The following is an 8051-nucleotide window of genomic DNA, read 5'->3' on the forward strand; positions in this document are numbered from 1 at the left end:
GAGACTTTCCTACTTCTCTTAATCACCATCATATTTTTTTTAAAACAGGCTCCATGCCCCGTGTGGGACTTGACCTCATGACCCAGAGATCAAGAGTCACACACTCCCACCAGCTGAGCCAGCCAGGCACCCCAGCGCTAACATTTTTTGAGCCCCTACCATGTGCCAGGCACTGTGTTCGGCACTGAACGTCCATGAGAAGCCGGAGGCAAGTCTCCTGTCATTAGCAGTCTTTCCATTGGGGAAACTGAGGCACAGAACAGGGAGACCCAATCCATTCCCAGGGTCACGCTGCCACGCGTCATGCCGGAGCAGTGTGCTCTGTGCCCTCTGCTGCCATGCGGCTTACTATGCCAACACTGTTCCCCATGTGCCTTCAGGGAAGACAAGGAAGACCTTTCAGAGCCCGGAAGTCAGCCCGGGTCCCACGGCAGAACAGTCATCCCAGTGAATATAAAGGCAATGTCGGTTGCTGGTTTCTGAAGCCTATGCCTGTCCAGCTTGGGGGAGCACAGCCCCCATTCAGCCCTCACGGCAACCCTACAAGGGAGCCATCGTGGGCCCATTTTACAGAGATGGCAACTGAGACTCAGAAGAGGGATCATTTGCTATAATTAAGTGGAAAAGCAAGCCTTCCCTCCCCTGCCTGCCAGTTAGGGGTCACAGCCAAGAATCTGGCAGGCTCCCACCCCAGGAGAAAGAACTGCTGAACAAGGACAGTTTAACACCACCGAGGACCGATAAGGCTACCTATGCACTCTATGCATGTTGTGTGTGTAACCCTCAGGACCTTCCGAAAGTTGGCACTGAGATGAACCCATTTGGTAGAGGGGAACACGGAGGCCCAGAACCAGCAAGCTCCTCGCCTGCAACCATTTGACCAGCAAGAGGTAGGAGTGAGGATTCAAACCCACAGACGGCTGGCTTCCAGAGTTCATGCCCTTGACCTCCATACCAAGTGGCAAGCGCACAACGCAGGCCACGGGCAGAAAGGAAGATACCAAGAGGTCACAAGAGGCCAGGACACCCGAGGAGGAGAGGAACGACTTTGTCCAAGCACAGCTGCAAAGGTTACCTCCAAGGAAAAACTAAATGACAAACCGCAGACTCTTAATCCAGGGACCCCCACCTCCAGGAGTACATCGCACGGGAATACCCAATTCCCACGAAGACACGGGGACGCGTGCTTCCATCCCCGTGCGCCGGGAAACGCTTCCGCATCCGTGTTAAGGACACGAAGGTCCACCCACACCACAGAATACCGCACAGCCAAGAAAAAGATGGACGAAATCCTCCCTCTGCTGTGCAGCCAGGGAGATAAAGTGAGAAAAAGCAACTTACAGGGCAATGGGGAAAGCATTTGAAAGATATCTTTTTTTTTTTTTTTTAAAGATTTTATTTATTTGTTTAAGAGAAAGAGAGAGCATGAGCGGAGAGAGGGGCAGAGGGAGAGGGAGAAGTGGGCTCCCCGCTGATCAGGGAGCCCAATGCAGGACTCGATCCCAGGACCCTGGGATTGTGACCTAACCAACTGAGCCACCCAGGCACTCCAAGGAATATTCTCGAAGACATACACACGATTATAAATATGTGTGCACGGAACATCAGGACTGGGGAGCTGCCTTGGGGTGGGGAGGGAGAAGGGAAAGACTTACTATGTATTTTGAATTTCTCTCCTGTGCCACTTGAGGGGAGGTGGGAAGGAGAGACAGAATGAAGCTGCTTCCTCCTTGGAGTGTTTGCAGACCACCCAGACAGAATTACTCAAATCCCATAGCCGTGAACCCAGCCCTTGAGACAACACTTGCCTCCAGCCTCCTGGATGGGGTCCCTGACACATAGTAGGCTCTCAGGAAGCTTAACTGGAAACCATTAAAGAACAAAAGCATTCTCCCCCGTCTCTCATGCCAACAGATCCCAAGCCACCACGAAGCCACAAACTTGGACACAACACTAATTGTCACCAAACAAGAAATGTCTGAGAAAACTCTCTCCACTGGGGGACTCTTGCGTGTCACCGAGACACAAAGGCTTCAGCCGATGGGAACAAAACCATAATGCCTGGTACGCGAGGCAGGGGAGGATTCGGAAGGAACGAGCAAGGAGGGAATCCTTGGGGACAATTCAGCCAAACATCTCCCATGGGTCTCTGGGTGAAGCATCCTACTCTGGGGAGCCAACTCCAGCAGCCCCTCCGTCTTCCAACAGGGGGGACAAAACTCAGATATAAAGAGGGAATTAGTAGGGAGCAATTCATTCTGGATGGTGGGGGGAGCTGTTTCCCTCCTGGACGTAGCTGAGGTCAGTTGTTTTCATGGAGCAGGTGCCTGCCAGGGGAAGGACCCAAAAGAGACCAGAGCAAGATAACTATGCCCCCTACCCCTCTCCTGGCCGGGCGGGGCAGGGAAAAAGGCAGCCCCTCATTGCTGTCCAAGCGCAGGCCCGCTGGAAAGGAATGCCATGTCTTCCTGTTTCCAATTAACTCCCCCCCCCACCACCACCAGCAGCCCTCTGCATTCTTGAGACCAAGAGTCAAGACAGCCACAGGGGAGAGCTGGGAGTCCTGGCGGGAACTCCACTGGTGGCTGGGCCTAGGGCTAAAAGGCAGCCCCCCAGAACCTGGGGAACCCCACCCCCACCCCAGAACCTTCCTACCAGGCCTCAGTGCTTGCCGCTGACCCCCTCCACAGCTCTTGGGGGTGGGAGGGGAAGACCCCAGATCCCGAGGGAAGGCTGGGGAAGGCCCCAGAGGCCTCTGGGAAGGAAGTGGGGGGGCGGAGCCCAGTCCTGTCCCTCTAGGGCCTTACTCATGCTCCTCCACTCAAAAAAAAAAAAAAAAAAAAAAAAAAAAAAAAAAAAAAAAATCAGTTCCTATTTTCAGGAAACACTCAGGCTTGAGGGACCAACCTGGATGTTTCCCACAGCCCCTCTCCTCCTGCCCCAAAGGAATTATTATGCCTCAGGAAGGAAGATATTTACACATCAAGGATGGGACTGCCAGATAAGGGACCAGGGCTCTCTCCAAGCATAGTCTCCCCAAGCTCTGCTGACACATGGGGAACCCCTCTCCCACTCTCTTCCAGTCTCTGCAGTCTGGGTTGTGGTCCCCTCCCAGCCAAGGAACGGGCTTTCCCCAGGCTCAGTTTTCTCATCTGTAAAATGGCGAGATCATCCACGTTACCCTCTTCACTGGGCGGGGAGGGGCCTCCCCAGCCGAGGGGCCTCCCCAGTCCCGCTCCCTCAGCAACCCCCCCCCCCAAGTTTATTCAGCATCAGTCTGTCCTGAAGGGGAAGGGTCCTGTTCAGAGAGCTGGCAGGGGGAATGTCACTGATTTTCAGATGGCCCTCACCGCTCCTCCTCCCCCCCCCCCCCCATAGCTACAGAGACCTCCTTCAGGCCTTTTGCTACTGTCTCAACATCCCTTCCCATCCCCTACAGGCACACCTAGCCTGCCTGCTGAATGACAAAAATAACACATTTGGATAATTCCCTCACCCACCTCAAGGTCATCTAAGGGAACTGTAATTATCATCACCTGCAGATGAAGAAACTGAGGACGAGGGACTCAAGGGACCCGCCTAAGGCTACACAGTGGGACAGGGGGTCTGCCACCAGCCGTGGGGAGGATGGGAGAGAAGGTTCTCTGCCAGGGTGCCACGGAAGATGGCAGCACAGAGTGACCACAAAGGTCCCCAACAGCAGCTCGGCTTGCCTGCTGGTGGGGCTAAGTCCCAGCTCAGCAGGTGGAGGAAGAGAAGGATGATGGTAGGGCCAGCTCCCAGGCGCCTCCCCCCTGGGCCCCCCACCCAGCCAGGCCTGCGGCACCCCTTCCCAACCCACACACCTCTTAAGTCTCAGTTCTTGCCAGTAAGCGCTCTACTCCTAGCCACATGTGAAATGATTCTGCTCTCAGCCCGACTGCCAGGTATCTTTACTCCTTCCCAAAAACCAGCAAGGAGCGGAGGTGAGAGGGGAGACACCGGGTGACCAGACACATACACACACACGGACAATAGTTCCTTCCAGGTTATTATTACATTTGAGACCAAAGTCAAGTGAAATCAACAGTACAAAGTCCCAAAAAGGGGTACAGGAGAACTTAACAGTCTTGAGCTCAGTTGGAGAAACCGGAAATGGTTGCAAATTGGCACTGTGTGACCCTGGGCAAGTCACTGAACCTCTCTGAGCCTCCATTAGCCTGTCTGCAAAATGGGAATAATCACTGCTCCTACTTCCTTTGGGGACTGTGGCCAGTGTGTAGCAGAAGCCAATCCATAAGGCTCCCCGAGGTAGAGAGATGTTATTTCAGGCTTCTAGGAGTGGAGGATCTACAGGCGAGGGCACAGTCGGTAAGTCCCACTAGACATATCAGCACAAGGGAAGGGGATCATTCCTGAACTGTCCAACTCCCACTGTTCTCACACCACCCCACAGGTCAGAGTTGTCCAAGCCCCTTATGCCCACCCCGGGTGAAAGTGCACAGAGAGCGCGAGCGAACTATGTCCCTGCCAAAGGCATCGGCAGAAAGGAGATGCAAAGGAAACGCAAACACTCGGTCCATCCCGAGTTATTATTCTATCCGAGGGCCGTGTGACAAAAGGGGCTGATTGTCCGGACTTGAGGCTGGGCTCGGACTGCAGCCCACAGCCTGGGAACACCAGAGGGCTGGGACCTGTCACCCCAGCCTCCCTGGGAGAGCTGACACAGGCGGCCTCTGACCCCACCTCCCAGGAAGTTCAGCTGCTCAGAACCACAAAGCAAAACAAAGGGGCGCGGAGAGGAAGGAGCCACCGTACCTTCCGATCAACCGCTGGCCCCAGAGCCCCAAGCCCCAAGCCCGGAGCCAGAGCCCGAGCAGGAGACCTGGCGCGGCTGCTCGCCCGGCTCTCTGCTGGCCGCTGACTAAGGCCGGGGCAGCCCGTGGTCCCTTGTCTCCCCGCGGCTGCCCGTGACAGGAGCCGGGGAAGCAGACGAGGGGCAGCCAGGGATGGGAAAACCAGATGGCTCCATCCCTCCTCCCTCCTCCTCCATCCCTCCCTCCGGGTGCCCGCGGGCCTGGCCGCCCTCCGCAGGGGCCCGGGGAGGCCGCGGGCCCCGCTCGTCCGGGCTCACCCCAGGGAAAGGGTTGCCTTTGTCTAAAGGTCACCACCCGAGCGCGGTGCCCGGGCTGGGCCTGGTGCCTCCCATTCCCAGGCCGAGGGGGTAGAGATGGGGGGCCGCCCCAAATCTCGGGAGGTGACAGGGGTAAGGCTCCCCTCCCTCCCCTCCCCCTTCCCGTAACGGCCCCCTCCGGGACCAGCCAGCTAGCGGGGGAGGGGGTCAACTCCCTTCCTCGCTGGGGGTTGGGGGACCAAGTCAACTCCTTTCATTGTTTAGGGGCGGTGGGGAGGGGGAGACCCAACGGCCTCCTTCCGCATCCATCTCTCCCCAGCCTGCCGGAGGCCCCGTTTCTTCGCGGCACCCCCGGCAGGGATTTGGGGAGGGGGCGCAGAGGACGGCGAGAGGGGGAGATGAAGGCTCGCCACCTCCGGCCGAGATAGCACCAACCGCTGCCCCATTGCCCTCTTCTTCTCCGAAAGGCGGGGAGCAGGGTAAGGGGAGGGGGCCCCCGGGCCGGGGGAGGGGGGGGTCTCCCCGCCCCTCCCCCCGTGGAACGTTAGGTCTCGTTTTTCCTCCGCTCCATTGTATCCCCGGCAGCCGGCGGGAGGGCCGGGGAGGCACCGGGCGCCGGGTTTGGGCAGGGGAGCCCGGGGTGGGGGGGTCCCCGCAGGATCGGGGCGGCGGTGATGGTGGGAGAGACGCGGGGGGTGGGGGGGCTGCCGGGGGTGGTGGGCGCCGAGCAGAAAAAGAGGCAGCGGGCGCTGCGCCCCGGTTGGGGGGCTGAGTGTGTGAGTGTCGGGGGGGTGGGTTCGGCCCCGGCTCCGGCTCCCCCCACACACACCCTCGCCGCCAACCCCCACTCCCCCCTCGCTTTTGCGCCCTGTCACAGCCCCGACTCGCAGGTAGAGAGAGTTAAGAGATTTAAAGAGAAATTGCTACATTGTGAGAAACTCACCCTGATGTTTGAGCAGCCGTCGGCGCGGGGTCTCCGAGACGGCCCCGCACGGGCTGCAAAGGGAGGACCCAGAAGGGGCCGACCGGCCGGGCCGGTCAGCGCACTGCCTGATCGCATGGCGGCCGCCCGGCAGCCTCCGCCAGGGCCCTGCCGCCGCCCCGCGCCGCGGCCCGGGCGCCCCGGACCCGCGCGCGCTCCGGGGAGGACCCCTCGGGTTTGGAAAAAAAAAAAAAAAAAAAATTAATTAAATGCAAAAGAAAAAAAAAAAAAAAACCTTGCAGGTTTTGTGTCCGCCCCCCCTTCCTCCTCCTCCTCCTCCTCCCTCCGCCCTCGCCGGGGGACGGGCTTGGGGGAGGCCCCGCCCCGCGCTCCGCACACCAGCCCCGGCTCCGGTCGCCGAGCGGCGGGCCCGGGAGCGAATGGGAGGCCGAGGACGCCCCGGGGGGGTGCCTTGCGCGCCAGCACCGCCCCCTCCCCAGCCCCAGTCTCGGGGGTTTGGGGTCGCGCCTTCCCAGGCTCTGGTAGAGTCGGCGGACTGCCGCGCACGGCGTTCCGGGTTAGGGGAAATGGCTGAAGGGATTCGCGTTCCCAGACCCCGGGCGTCCAGCCCGCTGGGGAAAGGGGTGCCGTACGCCCGGGGCGCGCGCTGGACGCGGGGGACAGTCGCCGGGCGGGAGGACGCGCCCAGGGCGGGTGCCGAACGTTCGAAAAGGTAGCGGAGTAGAGGATAAAGAGGGGGCGCCTCGCCGTTGGAACCGCGAAGGAGCCGGGAACCGGAGCGAAGAGGGTGGAAGGCGGCGGGCAAGGGGGGGTGTTTGGGGTGACCGGCCCCCAATGGCTTGATCACTCACCTCAATCGGTCTTTGCTGACCTGCGACGGCCCTGGGGTGGGGGGCGCCGGGAACGCGGGGTCCAACTTCAGAGCTTCCTAGAGGCCTCGCGGCCGGCGCTGATGGGATTCCCAGAAGCCCCAGGACGTCTCGGTGGTTTTGGGTCCGTTTCCGCCCCACCAGTCCGAGAACGCCCTGCGGGCGGGACACTTAGATTCCCGCGTTCGTTCAGGGAACGCTCGGTGGGCCCCTACTGTGTGTCCTGTGCGGTGCTGGGGGCCCAGCGGGGACCCAAATGGCCCGGACCGGCCTGCCCTTAAGGGGTGCACAGGCCTGGGAGGCCTCTCTATAGGTTTTTTATTACCTTCGGTCTCCTCAGTGCCCTAAAAAGCTCCGTGCACAGAAGCTGCTTAATAAATGTGTGTTGAATGAATTAATGATGGAGAACTGTGTTTTAAGTTTTAGTATTTATCCTACTATCTTGGTGGTACCCTTCATATTTTTTAAGATATTACGGGCCCTGACTCCAACCGGTGAAGCCCGCGGTTCCCGTTCTGCGTTTGCCGCGTCCTTGCTGTGTGACCTTGGGCGAGTGACTTAACGTCTCTGTACCTCCATTACCTCATCTCAATCATAGGCCTCACTTCACAAGGTCGTTAGGACCAGATACGCCCTTGTGGAGATCTGCACCTGGTAGGAAATGCCAGATCAGTGCTGACCATTTGTGATTATTATGTAGAAAGTAAACTTAATCAGCTTTGGGTTACCCCAAACAGGAGACAGTGGTGAATAATCCATAATAATAATAAGTTACAAAATAATCCGTAACTTCTATTGGGATCGTACTGGAAGTATGAGACCCTTTGGAGAAGGGCCATATACACTTGGACTTGTGCAGCTTGCCCTTCTATTTCCTGCAGTTGAGCTCCAGGGCCAAGCACAATGTTTTCAGACCTCAGTAGTGCCCACTAGGAAGAGACCTCTAGCCACCGCCATCTAGAAACCTTGAATCCCAGTTTACAGCGTAGAGAAGTAAATTGGCTTTGAGAGGGGAAGTATTTCGGACTAGTGTCACACAACCAGGAAGTAGGACCTGATTTGAGCTGGGTGGCACTTGGGTCTGTCAAAGCTGCCAGCCCCCACTAGGAGAGCTCAGCACTTGAAG

General features: G+C 58.4%; 1 protein-coding gene and 1 long non-coding RNA gene across 3 annotated transcripts in view; one reads left to right on the forward strand and one right to left on the reverse strand.

Moving 5' to 3' along the window:
• Positions 1-7304, reverse strand: part of BICRA (BRD4 interacting chromatin remodeling complex associated protein) — a 76128-nt gene extending 68824 nt beyond the window's left edge. Inside the window, exon 1 of one of the 2 annotated variants that reach the window (XM_059153708.1) lies at positions 6908-7304. The gene's annotated coding sequence lies outside the window, so the exon portion shown is untranslated. Of the gene's footprint in view, positions 1-6056; positions 6098-6907 lie in introns of those variants that run through there. The other variant, XM_059153709.1, reaches the window with a different exon arrangement.
• LOC131818927 (uncharacterized) lies at positions 4765-6141 on the forward strand. The gene is made up of 3 exons (XR_009348977.1): positions 4765-5245; positions 5433-5592; positions 5991-6141. It is a non-coding gene; the product is annotated as an uncharacterized LOC131818927 (long non-coding RNA).
• Positions 7305-8051: the final 747 nt, after the last annotated feature.

Source organism: Mustela lutreola, chromosome 16, assembly GCF_030435805.1.
Source record: "Mustela lutreola isolate mMusLut2 chromosome 16, mMusLut2.pri, whole genome shotgun sequence".
In the NCBI taxonomy this organism is placed as follows: domain Eukaryota; kingdom Metazoa; phylum Chordata; class Mammalia; order Carnivora; family Mustelidae; genus Mustela; species Mustela lutreola.